The sequence below is a fragment of the Megascapheus bottae genome, chromosome 11, assembly GCF_031878675.1.
Source record: "Megascapheus bottae isolate mThoBot1 chromosome 11, mThoBot2.hap1, whole genome shotgun sequence".
Lineage (NCBI taxonomy): Eukaryota > Metazoa > Chordata > Mammalia > Rodentia > Geomyidae > Megascapheus > Megascapheus bottae.
In genome coordinates this window covers 61,460,118-61,474,855 of record NC_143519.1, presented here as the reverse complement: position 1 = coordinate 61,474,855, position 14,738 = coordinate 61,460,118, and positions in this window count along the sequence as shown.

Genomic DNA, 14,738 nt, shown 5'->3' with positions numbered 1-14,738 from the left:
TGGACTGAGTCCCAAGTACTACTTCTTGGTCCTCCTTCACCTTTCCCAAGCCAATCCTCTATTGTGGCTCTGTACTCATTAGAGAAGCCTCTCTTGCCCAACTTTCCACATCTGTAAAACAAAACTATACCATATCCAGTCATCAAAATTATCACACATTCTCATTATTAGGGAATGGGGTGAGAACTCCCATCCTCATCCATAGTAGAATCATTCATTTGGCTCTGAAACCAGGAGTCAGTATCCCTGGCTGACATAAGTCTGCACATCCACTCAGGGAACTTTGCCTTCCTAGAAAAAGGAACCTATTTTGGCAACCCTGGCTTCACCCATAGTTGGAGTTGGCACCACACACAATCTCATTTAAGGAACAGGAAGAGGAACACTTTACTCTGTAACATGAAATTTTTGAGTTATAGAAGCAGGAGATTCCAGACTGCAGTCATAACCTTGTTGAAAAAATGAACAAAGAGCCGGGAGTTTGGCCTAGTGGTTAAAGTGCTTGCCTAGCATGCACGAAGACCCGGGTTCAATTCCTCAGTACCACATACATAGAAAGAAACCGGAAGTGGGGTTGAGGTTCCGGTGGTAGAGCTCTAGCCTTGAGAAAGTCCAAGGACAGTGCTCAGGCCCTGAGCTCAAGCCCAGGACTGGCCAAAAAAAAAAAAAAGAACAAACCAGGCTCCAATGGGAAGGGAAGGGAGGGGAAGGGAAGGGATGGGAGGGAAGGAGAGGAGAGGGGAGGGGAGGGGAGGGGAAGGGAAGGCTCCTCTCTCTCTCCATCCTCAGTGCTGCAGTACTCTCAGAATAGCTCCATGCCGCAGCTTCACTGTGGGAATAGCCCAGCCTCCTCAGGAAGTCCTTGAGAGCAGCCTTGCCTGGGGCTGGCTCCCGTGAGCAGAGTGCAAATTCATCTGAGCATGGCAAATAAACCTCCACATGCACACACATTCACACACAATTCAACCCTGTGGGTAGAGTAAAAATGTCTTCTTGAATAGCTATGTTAGCATAGAAAGAAGGAGCTAGATGCCAACAGACTGCCTCTCATGTCATGTCAGAGCAAACCATGAGTCAGCGAAGGCTCAGGTGCCTTAAAATGGCATCTTTGCAAATAAAAAGAAAAATCCTATCAATCCATCCTCCAGATCAATAGACTAGAATCTATGGCACAGCAAGCACCGGTGAAGCAATTGTGTCTGCAGTGTGCTGTAGAGGTGTAGATGGATAGCAGCGCAGGCATTATTCGAATGTATACATTTTTTTTTTTGCCAGTCCTGGGCTATTAAGACAACTTTCACTTATTTTAAAAAGCCTTCATTTTGAAACATATGAAGAGGCGGTATGGGCTTCAAAACCCTCATTTTCTGGCATCTAGCGCAGACCAATGGTCCAATCCAGGGCACAACATTTAAAACGAGAGTCTGATGCAACCTTTCTCTCAATAGATTGAAGATGGCTCCTTACAAAACTGAGACCCACTATGGCATTTTGTTTTCAATCATCCTAAATTCTACGTGCCTTTGGAAGAATGTTACGACAGGAACCAGAGCTCAGAGCCTGCACACTGAAAACTTACTGAGCCTCAGTAAGACAAGTAAATCTCAACCTGTGGCTATCAACCTGTCCACATGCAAATAAAAGCAGTTGGGTTTCTTTTACTCTCTCAGTGTTACATTTAATAATCTGAAAAATGGGCTTCCCATTTCATAAAGCTGGTGTGAGAATCTGAAAAGAAACTATAGATGAAAGTATTTAATCTTTAGGCATTGAGGAGAGCTCAAAGAGAGCTCTGAAATCACATACACAGGGAAGTTTAAAGATTCTCTACTCTACACCTCTTATCTTATGGATGAGACCGACCATCTTCTAAATGAAATAAATAACTTCTCTTGACACAAAGAGGAAACAAAGTAGAGGTAGAGAGCCATTTTGCTTGGTCCCAGTCACCAAAAAAAAAAGCCAAAGTGGAGCTATAACTCAAGTAGTAGAGTGCTAGCCTTGGACTAAAATGCAAACAATTTAAAACAAATTCAAGTTCAGGGGCAGCACCCAGGCCTTGAGCTGAAGCCATAGGAGGTCTAGCACACACACACACACACACAGAGTTTATTTTGTTTTCTTTTTTTTGCAGAGGTAGGTATCAAACCCATGGCCTCACACTTGCATCACTGAGTTACATGCTCAATCCTAGACATTGAAACGTTACATGATGTACAAAGTATAGAATGAGAAGAAAGAAAAGACGGCAACAAGAAAGAAAAAAACATAAATAGAAATCGAAAAACAGTAGCAAGACTTACAATGTAAAAGGCACCTTGCCACCTCCGCTATTCAAGATCAAAAGAGCAATGGGAGTTGTTCTGATTTCTAATTTGCTATCTTTTGCATCAATCAGTTAGCTATATTTTTACCTGGACTCCGGTCAGATAGTCATTATTATGCTACTGGAGAGAAGGAAGGGGTTAGGATGGGGGTGGGTACAAAATGTATTGTCTTCTGTACTCTGATAGATGTGGCAATGTCAAAACTACAGCATTGCTTTTTGTTTTTAATATTTATGTATTCAGTTATTTATTTGTTTGTTTGTTTGTTTGTTTATTGTGTCTGTCCTGATGCTCGGGGCTAGAGCTCTACGACTTGATCCTCAACTCACTTCCAGGAGGTTAATTGGAGATCAGAGTCTCACAGACTTTCCGGCCCAAGCTGGCTTCTAAATGCAATCCTCAGATCTCAGCCTCCCGAGTAGCTAGGATTATAGCTATCACCTGGCCTAGTATCACTTTTATTGGTTAAAAAAATAAAAAGTGCCCCTGCAGCCACAGCTCATGCACTCAGTCAAAAGTTCATTCTGAAATTTGTGTTTTGGAGCAACTAATATGTAAAGCTACATGAGCCAAGTCCATGTGAGGTGTTTTCAGCCACCTTTCCTGTTCTAACCCCAGGGCTTCATGTGAGCATTAAGGTCACAGAAGGTCAGAAACCTCTCTTGGCTGTAGAAGGATCCCCCAGAGCTGAAATTTGAACCTCCAACTACAGAGGGCCAATCCAACCCAAAGCAAAAGTGCTTCCTGGTGTCAGATGATCATGGTCTTTAATCATGGAAACATGTTTACAGTTTAAGAAAGACAAAGAGAATATAGAAAGATGGGCTTTAAAAAAAACCAAAATCTGGCTCAATTTGTTTGTGAAGAAGAGTTGAAGATCCCAGGGAGAAAGGGGAGAAAACTCACCAAAAGACCATACAAGATGAGAAAAGGAGGATGGAGATAACCAGGGAAGAAAAAGAAAAAAGAAACTGAGCATTCTGGGTTTTTGTTGGTGTTGTTTGTTTAGTTTCATTTTGTATCAGTCCTGGAGCTTGAACTCAGGGCCTGGGCAATGTCTCTGAGCCTGAGCTATGTTATTCAAGGCTAGCACTCCACCACTTGAGTCACAGTTCGACTTCTGGCCTTTTTCCCCCCCTCTTTTTAATTAGAGATGAGAACTTCATGAACTTTTCCGCCTGGGCTGGCTTTTGAACCTCAGTTCTCACATCTCAGCCTCCTGAGTAGCTAGGATTACAGATAATACCCACCAGCACTCACCAGAACTGAGCATTCTTAAAGGGTAACAGGAAACTACCTGGATAGGATGGAGGAAGAAAATGAATTCATCATCAGTAAAAGCCAAACAACGTTAGCCATGCAATACCTAGCATGGATCTAGTTACCAATTCATAGTTTAAACAAGGGAATTACTAGTCCTGTGACAAAGTGGGGTTAAGGGAGAATTATTTTTATTAGTGTCAGTACAGAAGTAGAGCATCTCTTCAATATGACTGCAGGAAAGCCCATGGAGCCAGCCTTCATTCTGCCTATGGCTTCCCTTGACCCCAGTTTTATGCATCTTCAGATACAGGATCAAATGAAAGTCCAACTCACAAAATAATGGCTGTGTTAGAGGCAAATGTAACACTCTTGCCTGAGCTATTAACCTATCTTAAAGCAAAAAGAAAAACAAAAAGAAGCCCAAATCACAAAATAATTTGATGTGTAAGGAAGAAAACCCAACATTTTTCTTTGAGATGTTAACCTTGTCTTAAGACAAAAAGGAAGGGAAAGAGAGGGGAGAGAGGATAGGGGAATGGGTGAGAAGGAAAGAATTAGAGCAAGAAGGGGGAGGGAACAAGAAAAAAAGAAAGTGGAGAGGAGGGGGCAGTAAGGAAAGGAGAAATCTTTCTTGCACAAATTGGAATACTTTCTAAGAATTGAATCACCACTTATTAGAATGAAATGAGAGAGTTTTCAATGAGGAGAGTTTTCAAACAGTATTATTTAAGAGAAGCTGCCATTTGAAAACACGCTAATAACGAGGCCAAATCTTATAAGAAAACAATAAGCTACTTTTTGAGAATTGTACTCGATCATCCCAGAAGACACTGAGCCTCAGGCTCTGGGAAACAGCAATAGAACAATTGAGACCCTGAGTAAATCCTCCCCACTGGAAATTAAAATAACAAAGGCCTCCAATCTAACCAGCCCGAATCTCGTTAGCAACAGGGGCAGCCTGGTGGCCTCTCTCAACCACGAACCTGCCAGGCGGCCTGCCCAAATGGAGCATTTTATTTAAAAGCTCTCACTACTCACAGCTGCACAGCTTGAGATGATACCCTGAAAGATGAAGATATTTCAGGAAAGTGGTCAAACCACTGCACAAAGGGACAGACCCGATTCCTCACCAGCAAGCAGAGGATCCAATGACCAATCAAACTTCACAGCCTGCTCGCTTCTGCACGCTTCTTCCTCTCTACCCCCTTCTCCAGCATAACCTAGTGGGACCTTCAGATACTTACTGGTCGCTGTCATCTGGATGCCTTTGTTTGTCTTTTGTGCCATCAGCCGCTTCTAACATGACAGTCACCGCAGCCAGCCAGCCGAGCTGGGGCCCGGCCTAGGACTGCCGCAGTCAGGAGCTCCCCCTACCCAGCCACCTTTTTTCTTTTTCTTTTTTTTTCTTTTTAAAGAGATAGTACAACCATAAACCCTAGCAGTCAGTAAAGCTGCAGAGGCACTTTAAAAAAAAAAAAAAAAAAAAAAAAAGCATGATCAAAGCATTTATTAGCTTCTTCATTTTACAAAGATAAGTTTTAGAATGACACACTGTTTAAGGTGAGTGCAACCACAACAGGAGAGGTGTTCTAAGACATTACTTCTTATTCTTCCCATGCAGATCTTGTTGAAGAGAAGGGTTGTGACCAAACCCAAGAAATATCCCGTTTAGAAATTATGTGACTTACTAAAAACTTTAAATTCCAACACCACATTTTCAGACAAAACACAGCACAGGCAGTCCTATTGTATGTTACAGCTTACAACAGGCTTTCCTGAATGCTGTTTGGAGCATGCTGTGAGATTTTGAAGGGGTTTTTGTGTCAGTACTAGGGCTTGAATTCAGATGTTATCCTGTAGTGTCTTCACTCAAAACTAGCACTCGACCACTTGAGCCACAGTTCCACTTTCCATTTTTCTCTAGTTAATTAATAAGAGTCTCTTCTGAATAGCTAGGATTATAGCCATGAGCCACTAGTCCTTGGCAGAGTTTCTTATTGTTGTTGTTTTTTTAAAAAAAAAAAAATTACTGAAAATGTTTTGTAAATGGGGAAATGTTACACAGTTGTAAAATGCCCTGATAATTTGTTGATGTCAATTGAATAATGAAGACACTATAAGAATAAATCAAACGAATGGTATTTTCTTGATTCCTATAAATTAAGGGTAGAAAATCCCAATAGTATGTTTATTTGATGCTAGCACTGGGGCTTGAACTCAAGGCTCTGTGTTCTCATTTGCCTTTTCCACTCAAGCTCCAGACTTGAGCTAGAGCTCGATTTCCAGCTTTTTCCTGGTTCATTGGGTTTCAAGGACTTTCCTATCTTGGCTGGCTTCCAACTGGGATCCTCAGATCTCTTCTTTCTGAGTAGCTAGGGTGATAGGTAAGAGCCATCAACACCCGGCATTGTTTTTATTTTATTTTATTTTATTTTATTTTGGGGTGACATACAGAGGGGTTACAATTATATTCATCAGGTAGTGGGTGCATTACTTCTTGAACATTGTTGCCTCTTCCCATGTTTTTCTCCCACTTTCCCTCCCCCCACTTCCGCTCCCCCGACTTCCTACCACTCATCTTGTTTTTCCCTTCCCTTCTCTTTTTCAAATAAACATATACGCAATATACCAGGTATCAAAGTCAGGTACAGTAACAACATGAGATAAACCATAAGGGCCCTCTCCTTTCTTGGCTCATCCTGATTGGGGTGTGTTCTCTCTATCCCTCCTGCAGGTGGGGAGGGACCCAGGACTAAAAACCCTGACAGTGGAATAATGACAAGAGAAAAAAAAAGCAGCCCATTTAGTATAAGTGCAATTATTGTTCATGCTTTCAATCTGTGGTTAGTTGAAACATGGATACAGAACCTATGGTTGTGAAGAGCTAAGCATATATAATGTCTTGAGAAACTGTAGGGAATATTTTATTCTGACCAATCATTGTGCAAGAATAAGGGCCACTGTGTGTGTGTGTGTGTGTGTGTGTGTGTGTGTGTGTGTGTGTGTGTGTGTTTGGGGGGGGGAAGAAGGAAGGAAGGAGGGATGGATGGAAGGAAGGGAAAAAATTACTTAAGTAGAGCAAGTATGGAGATAGAAGCCCAGCCAGAATCACTTCAGTGCAAAGTGGTGGTAGTTTAAAGTATTATTTGTAGACTGAATTTGATTAGAATAGAATAGAAAGACCAATTTATTTTCCTGAAGAATGAAGAGACACACAGACAAAGCAAGAGTGACACAATCCCTGAGGCCTACTGGCTTTCTACCATGTGAGCCATACCTTCAGCCAAGCTTTTTGCTGGTTGTTTTGGAAACGGAGTCCAGCAAACTTATTCTGTTGACCTTAAACCTTTTAATTCTTTAATGGGTAAAGAAAACTAGATGACATCATTTTTTTACCTAATGTTCATTTGGGCGACACCAAAGTTTTATTTTTCAATATTGGGGCTTGATTTTTCCTAAGAGTTAACACTCTACTTACTTGAGCCTCATCTTCACTTCTGGCTTTTTTGGTGGTTTGTTGGAGGTAAGAGTCTCACATGGACTTTCTTGGCCCTGGGTTGCCTTTGCAAACTGGATCCCTCAGATCTCAACCTCCTGAGTAGCTAGGATTACAGGCTGGTGCCACCACACTCAGCCTGGCACCAGGTTTGAAGGCCAACAACAAAAACAACAATGAAGAATGATGTCCTACTGTATTCAGAGAATTATTATTTTTAAAAAAGAATTATTATCTACATATTAGTTACAGTCTAAGGTGGCATTAAGGTGATAAAGAGGCCCTTAGGATAGTCCAGAAATACAGGCAAGCTTCTACTTCCGGTGAGTGGGTGAGACACTTCCCCAGGAAACCCAGTGCTTGCAAATAGAGCTGCAGAGCCTTCAGTGTGCATTACACATTGGCCCTGCACCCAGTCCAACCTGCCCTAACCCCATGAGCTTCTCACTGCTCCTCTCAGCACACTGTACTCTGGGCTGCTCACGTTCTGTGACGCTGAACTCCTCTCCTGCCTGAAATGACCCTTCTCTCACTCATAATGCCCTCTTCATTTCTTCCCCCTTCCTCTCCTTTTCTTCTCCTGGCCATTGGCCTCTGGAGTTTCCTCATCTCTATTTACACCAAGATCTGCCTCTCTCTCTCTCTCTCTCCCCCTCCCCATCCCCTTTCTTTCTCTCTCCCTCAGTGATGGACAGGAATCAGAGACCTTGACAATACCCAGGACTTTGTAACCAAGTGTAAATGAGGGCTGGCAGTGGCAGTGACTCAGGAGACAGAGTGATGAGTGACAGTGACAGGAACTTTTTATTCAGTGGCAAAAAGAAAGGAGAAGTAGGAGTATTGTTTGCAAACCATCTTCTCAGCTCCAGAGAAGCACTCGGGAAGAAAGCAAAAACAGTCACAAAGAGGGGGAAAAGTCTTGTTTGCATTTCTTGGAGTTCATTTTGATAAACATCATTTTATATGCTCATAAGCACGTAACCCCTGAGCCTTTGTGATCCCCGCCTAAGAAATCCTCCTTTGACCAAGACATGTGAAAGGGTATCAATGTATGGGAATTAATGCACCATCTATCTGGCAAATATCATGTAACCCTTCTATTAATTACAATAAAAAATATATGAAAAAAAAAGAAATCCTCCTTTGGCCTCATTGTGTGAACACCTAGAGTCCTGTGTAATTTACCATGTCCAGGGGTATTTTTTGTTTTTTACTTGTAGATTTATAGGCACATTCTAGTTACAATGAATATCTTGTTTGTAAATTGATCTCGTTTGGCAAGAGTAAGGGGGGGACACAGAAATGGAGGGACAAAAAGTGAACAAATACTATACACTGTGTGGAAAATGAACCATACAACTTGGGGTGGGGGAGGGGAGCAGTGCTAAAACTGGGAGAGAACGAGGGAAGAGTGACATTGTCCAAATAGAAATGTACCCACTACCTGAATCATATAATGGCAACCTCTCTGTACATCCCCTTTCTAATAACAATTTTTAAAAAAGAAGTACTCAGGGAGGATGGAGTCATGAGAGAGAGAGAGAGAAAGAGAGAGGCTCATATATGAAGAGAATGCTCACAGCTTTGTAGAAGTAAGTAAAGATTTTCCAAGAGCTCGGGTTCCACCTCGTTTTGCCCCTTCATGCTCTAGCTTTCCTGGTAGTTGCTGGTATCTTTAGCTCAAAGATGAAAGCCACAGAGAAGACAAACACGATGTGAAAACAGAACTGTCCACCTTCTCACCTTGTTCTAGTCACACTACCGGACTAGCTGCAGGTCTAGGTAAGGAGCCAGTGTCCACAGCCTTCTAGTCTCTGAAAAGTATCTTAGGCTGTTATAGCGACCCACAAAGCGCAGGGGTTACCTGTAGCAAAGCCCTTGGGAGACTCTAATGTCGTGCCCTGTGGTGACCTTCAAAGTATGACTTTTGTATCAGCTAAGAATAAGTGAAGCTAGCAGACCAGCTCAGAGCAAGGGGTTAACATGGAGCCTAAGTAACTTTTTTTATTATATTAACCATACTTACATTAATTTATTAAAATTATTTTTTCTATTATATAGCTATTGCCTGTATTGTTATTTATATTAATATCAAAATTAAGAGTTTTTCACTTAAGTAATTTTGCAGATAGAATGGCATATCCTTTTACATATGCTTCATAACTCACATTGTCATAAGTTTGGGTAGAAAAGTATAAAATAGAAAGCGATTATATCCCCAATCCATCAGGATCTCCAAAAGCTACTTTGGTGTTTTCAAGGAGATATCAGGGGTTTTTTTTGTTTGTTGGTTGGTTGTAGGACTTGAACTCTGGGCGTGGGCACTGTCCCTGAACTCCTCAGCTCAAAGCTACTGCCCTACTCCTTGAGCCACAGTGCTACTTCTGGTTTTCTGGTGATTAATTGGAGATAAGAGTCTCATGGTCTTTAGTGCTCAGGCTGACTTTGAACCTCGATCCTCAGATTTCAACCTCCTGAGTAGCTAGGACTACAGGCCTGAGCCACCTCACCCAGCTATCCGGGATTTTTGATGAGACTAAAAAGCTATGTGTCCTACCGTGATATTTCATTATAAGCTGATTTTTTTCTTCCATACTTCTATTAAAGTGTTCCAAAGAAACAGAACTAAAGGAATGTGATAGATCAATAGACAGACAGACAGACAGACAGACAGACAAGACAGATATGATAGAAGATAAATAGATCGAATAGATCGTAGATAGGCTTATTAAATCCTACCATTTCCTTTTTAGAACCTGAAGAATCGGGAAAGCGTGTGATGCCATTTTGTGCATGTCCAATGGCTTGGGAACCAAAATAGTCAATAATACAATTTCTAGTCTAATGCTGAAGCCCTGAGAACCACAGGGATGGAAATGTAGGTAAATTAATGTTGATAGCAGAGTCCAAAGGCCTATGCCTCAGAAGTTCTGGTATCTAAGAGCAGAGGATGGTGACTCCCTCAGCTCCAACAGAGAGAAAGAGAATTCATCCTTCCTCCATCTTTCTAATCTAGCGGGATCTTCAATGGGTTGGACGATAGCCATCCACATTGGTGAGACCCGTCTACCAACTGAAATGCTCATCTCTTCTGGAGACAGTCACAGATACCCCTGGAAATAATGCTTTCTGGGCATACCTCAGTGCAGTCAAATTGACCCATTCAAATTAATTGTGATAATAGCATGATAACGGCAATGTGTCAAGGAAGAATGTAATTATCCATTGGTAATATGAGGGAACAAGGAGGGAATGGTTCTGGCCACGCCTAGAACCATTCAGTTGTCCCTTCTGTCTTATTGCAGGTAAATTTCCTTCTTCTTCCGAGGCCTACTAGAGTTCAATACTCTGTGATAATAATTATTTAAAACACACACACAAATAAGTAAACAAACAAACAAACAAATAACATTTCCCAACACAGTAAATCCAATTCCAAGGCTGCTGTAGGTGTCTCTTCTAGTGTAGTGACAGACTGTATTGGCCACTCCTCAGAACCATTTGCTGGTGGTTGGCACCTGTTCCTGATGTGGTTGTGGCAGTGAATAAATAATTTAATGGGAGGCTACCAAAAAAATTGAAGACAATCAAACTTCTTGCAAACAAATTTTGTAAGCCTTAAGTGTGCTAATGACAATACAACATCAAAATATCTGGTACATGGAAAGTACTCAGTACCTGAACTATTATTCACATAATCATTGCCCATTCGTAAGGACTCTTTCTTTTCAAGGAGACTGCCTCAAATTGGGTTAGGCAAATCACATGACCTTGGGAATTACCAAAACAAGAGTTTAAAATGCCACTGGGTAGAGATTCCCTTCTTGAATACTTGTTTGTTAAACACGTCATTTGAAATATGATGTAAAAATCAATGTTAATACATTCTTTACATTTTAAAAAATGCCACTGGGATTTGTCGTGTGTGTGTGTGTGTGTGTGTGTGTGTGTGTGTGTGTGTGTTGTGTGTCTTTGGCCAGCTCAGTTCTTGTCTCTGGAAACACTGAATGACAGATGTCTCTGGCTAAGAAGGTCATCCAAAAACTTCTTGGATTAACTCATGATAACTCATGTTACCCAATTCTGTCCAAGCTCCCTGCACAAGACTTGAGGAAAGAAACAGCTCCCAATCAGATTTAATAAAAGAACTCCTGAAAAAGGAGGAAATGAAAAAACAGAGATGGCAGCTACCATCTTCACCACCATCTTACAATATGTTTAGTACATGCAATTCTTTACCTGAAGACAGACTGTCCTTATTCATCTGTCTTTATTCCTCCACGAAACAAGTGCTTAATTTCTCATCTACTATGTGCCAGTCTTCTCCACAATGCCATTCAAGGTAGAAGCTCCACATTATACATTTTCTTTTATTCATCTGTGTGTGTGTGTGTGTGTGTGTGTGTGTGTGTGTGTGTGTGCGCGCACTTGTGCGCATGCTGGTACTGGAGCTTGAACTCGGGGCCCAGGAACTGTCCCTTATATTTTTGATGAAGGCTTGTACTCTAGTTACACACTCTACTTTGGGATTTTTGTTGATTAACTGGAAATAAGTCTTATGAACTTTCCTGCCAGGACTGGCTTTCAACTTAGATCCTCAGATCTGAGCCTCCTGAGTAGCTAGGATTACACATACAAGCCACCAGCATCTGACACAATTTTCTTTTATTCTTAAGTCAGCTACATTACCAAACATACACTTAATTTAAAAAAAAAATCATTGCCTTTAAATATTGACCTGACTTTATTTCCTGCTATGGTCTGAAGGGCTTTACCAAAATTCTACTTAAAATTTAATCTCCATTGTGAGTAGTAAGAAGGTATAAACTTAGCCTAATTACAATATTGGAAGGTGGGAGGATACTAAAGTCAATGGAACTGTGGCGTGTGCGTGTGTGCGTGCGTGCGTGCGTGCGTGCGTGTGTGTGTGTGCGTGCGTGCGTGTGTGTGTGTGTGTGTGTGTGTGTGTGTGTGTTGTTGGTCCTGGAGCTTGAACTCAGCGCCAGGCCTGGACACTGTCCCTTAGCTTTCTTTCCCTCAAAGCAGGCGTTCTACTACTTAAGCCACAGCTCCACTTCTGGCTTTTTTGGTGGTTAGTTGGGAATAAATCTCAGACTTTCCAGCCTGGGCTAGCTTTGAACCATGATCTTCAGAGCTCAGGTTCCTCAGTGGCTGAGATTGCAGGTATATGCTACTGGTATCCCATAGGACAGTAGCTTTTAGTGAGAGGAACAAAGACCAGAGCTGGCAGATTTTGTCTTTCTCTTACTCAGTGATGACTGGCACTGCTTTAGGACCTAACAAGAGTCCCCACAAACAACAAACACCCCACCTACATGACTGGCCCATCTCGAATTCCTCAGCTTTCAGATCCATAAACAAGTAAGTCCTTATCCTTTCAATTACTCAGTTTATGACACACAATTGTAACAATGGAAAATGGACCACCACTCCCTCTGAAGTGCTCAAACAAGTAGGTATTGCTTTGTGAAAGCCACTGTGTCAGACAGTGTATGTGCCAGTCCTGGGACTTGAACTCATAGTCTAGGTACTGTCTCTGAGATTTTTTTTTTCCCTCCAAGTCTAGCACTGTACTACTGGGTCAACTTCTCCACTTCTAGCTTTTCAGTGGTTAATTGGAGATAAGAATCTTATCTTTCCTGCCTGGGCTGGCTTTGAATTGCCGTCCTCAGACTCCTGAATAGCTAAGATTACAGGCTTGAGCCACCAGCTAGAAACAGTGACTTCTAATGACCCAGGAACAGCTGCATCAGGTCAGGGGGTAACATAACTCAGTAAATCTTCAACAAAGGACAGCCAGGCAAGTGCTGGCATAGCCTTATGCCAACATCATCAAAACAGGGAGCCAACTTGAGGACAGGTGAACAGCTGCAGAATCACATGGAGTCTGAAGGAGAAGCAAGACGTATGAGAGGCCAGATCAGCAGAGCCTTCTTCCTCACATCTGTTCCTGGAGTCTCCCGGGGGCTACTTCTTCCTCTCCTGTACTTACTCCTTTAGCAAACCATTCCCACTTTGTCCTAGCCTTGCACTGGTTCTGGCACTAGACAGCAGGGTAAGAATTGTCTCTCTAGCTAAGATGGCCACTGTGGCCTGAATGAACTAGATACACTGGCCAATTGTTAGGGGCCAGAGACACAGAAACTAACTCTGCCTGTGGGAGGCAAGTGACAATGAGAGACTGTAGAATATACTCTCTCCCCTGCCCTGAGTAGTCTAGTACACCAAGAAAATACTCAGAGGTGATCTTTGTCTTCAAAACGAATATTCATTTTATTGAAGTTACAAATGCTAACATCGAATTCCTTCTTTTTTCAGCACTGTTTAATGCAATTGACAAATATTATTTTATAGAATGAATAGTAAGAATGAATATTGGAACTTTAGCAGTCTCTCCAAAAGAAACATTTACAACCTAAGGAGATGGTCATTAATAGTTCATACTTAGAAATGGAAAAAACTCAATTTGCCTTGTAAGTGTGAAATAATACAATAAGTTAATCAACCAAGTTTTTCTAAGAACTGAAAAAAAAAAAAACAGTACTCCTCCTTCTGGGAGATAGTAGCTCATGCCTATAATCATAGTTAATCAGGAGAGGGAGATCTGAGGTTTCAGGTTTGAAGCCAGCCTGGGCAGACAAATCTGAGAGACTCCTATCCCCAGTTAACCAGCAAAAAGCCAAAAGTAGAGCTGTGGCTTCAATGAAAAACCCAAGCAAGAGTTCAAGCACCAGTACTCACACACACACACTCACACACTCACACACACACACACACACACACACACACACAATTGGTACAAATCTATCTAATGAACTACGTCATCACTGCATACATAAGTTCATTGGATTTAGTAGGAGTTTTTAGTAACATTTCAATACATAATTTTAGTAAGAATCCAATAGAAATCAATAGAAATCCAATAGAAAACAAGCGAATATGAGTTATTAGATAACATGCTTTAATTGGAGACCATGTTTTTAAATGAGGCTGTTCTCTCCAATGTGACCATTTTTCTTTTTCGGGTGTCTGTGTAGTTAGTACTGGGGCTGGAATTCTGGCCTTTCTCACTTTTTGCTCAAGGCTAATGCATTACTGCTCGAGCTATGCTTCTACTTCTGGTTTTTTGGTGATTAATTAGAGATAAATGTCCCCAGGCTGGCTTTGAACCTCTATTCTCAGATCTCAGCCTTTTGAGTAGTTAGAAAAATTACAGGGTGAGCTACTGGTGCCCCTTTTAGTTCCTTTAAACTGTATAAACACAATTAGTCCTTTGGTTTTGTGAATTCGACATGTATGGATTCAAACAAGTGTGAATCAAAAGCACACAAGAAAAAAATTCAATCTGTACTGAACTTGTACAGATTTTTTTTTCTTATCCTTATCCTGTAAATAATACAACAAACTTACATTTACTTGCGCTAGGGATTCTAAATCAGCTAGCATTTAAGGTAGGCAAGGAGATGTGTCCTACACAAATGCCAGAGAAGTTTCTATGGGAGATTTGAACATTGGCAGATATTAGTATTCACAGGAAGTCAAGTTTTCTTAGAAACTAGGAAATGACTCTATTTAGCACACCAAATATGCACTCAGCACTGAAACGATACCTGCCAGAACAATGGTGGTTT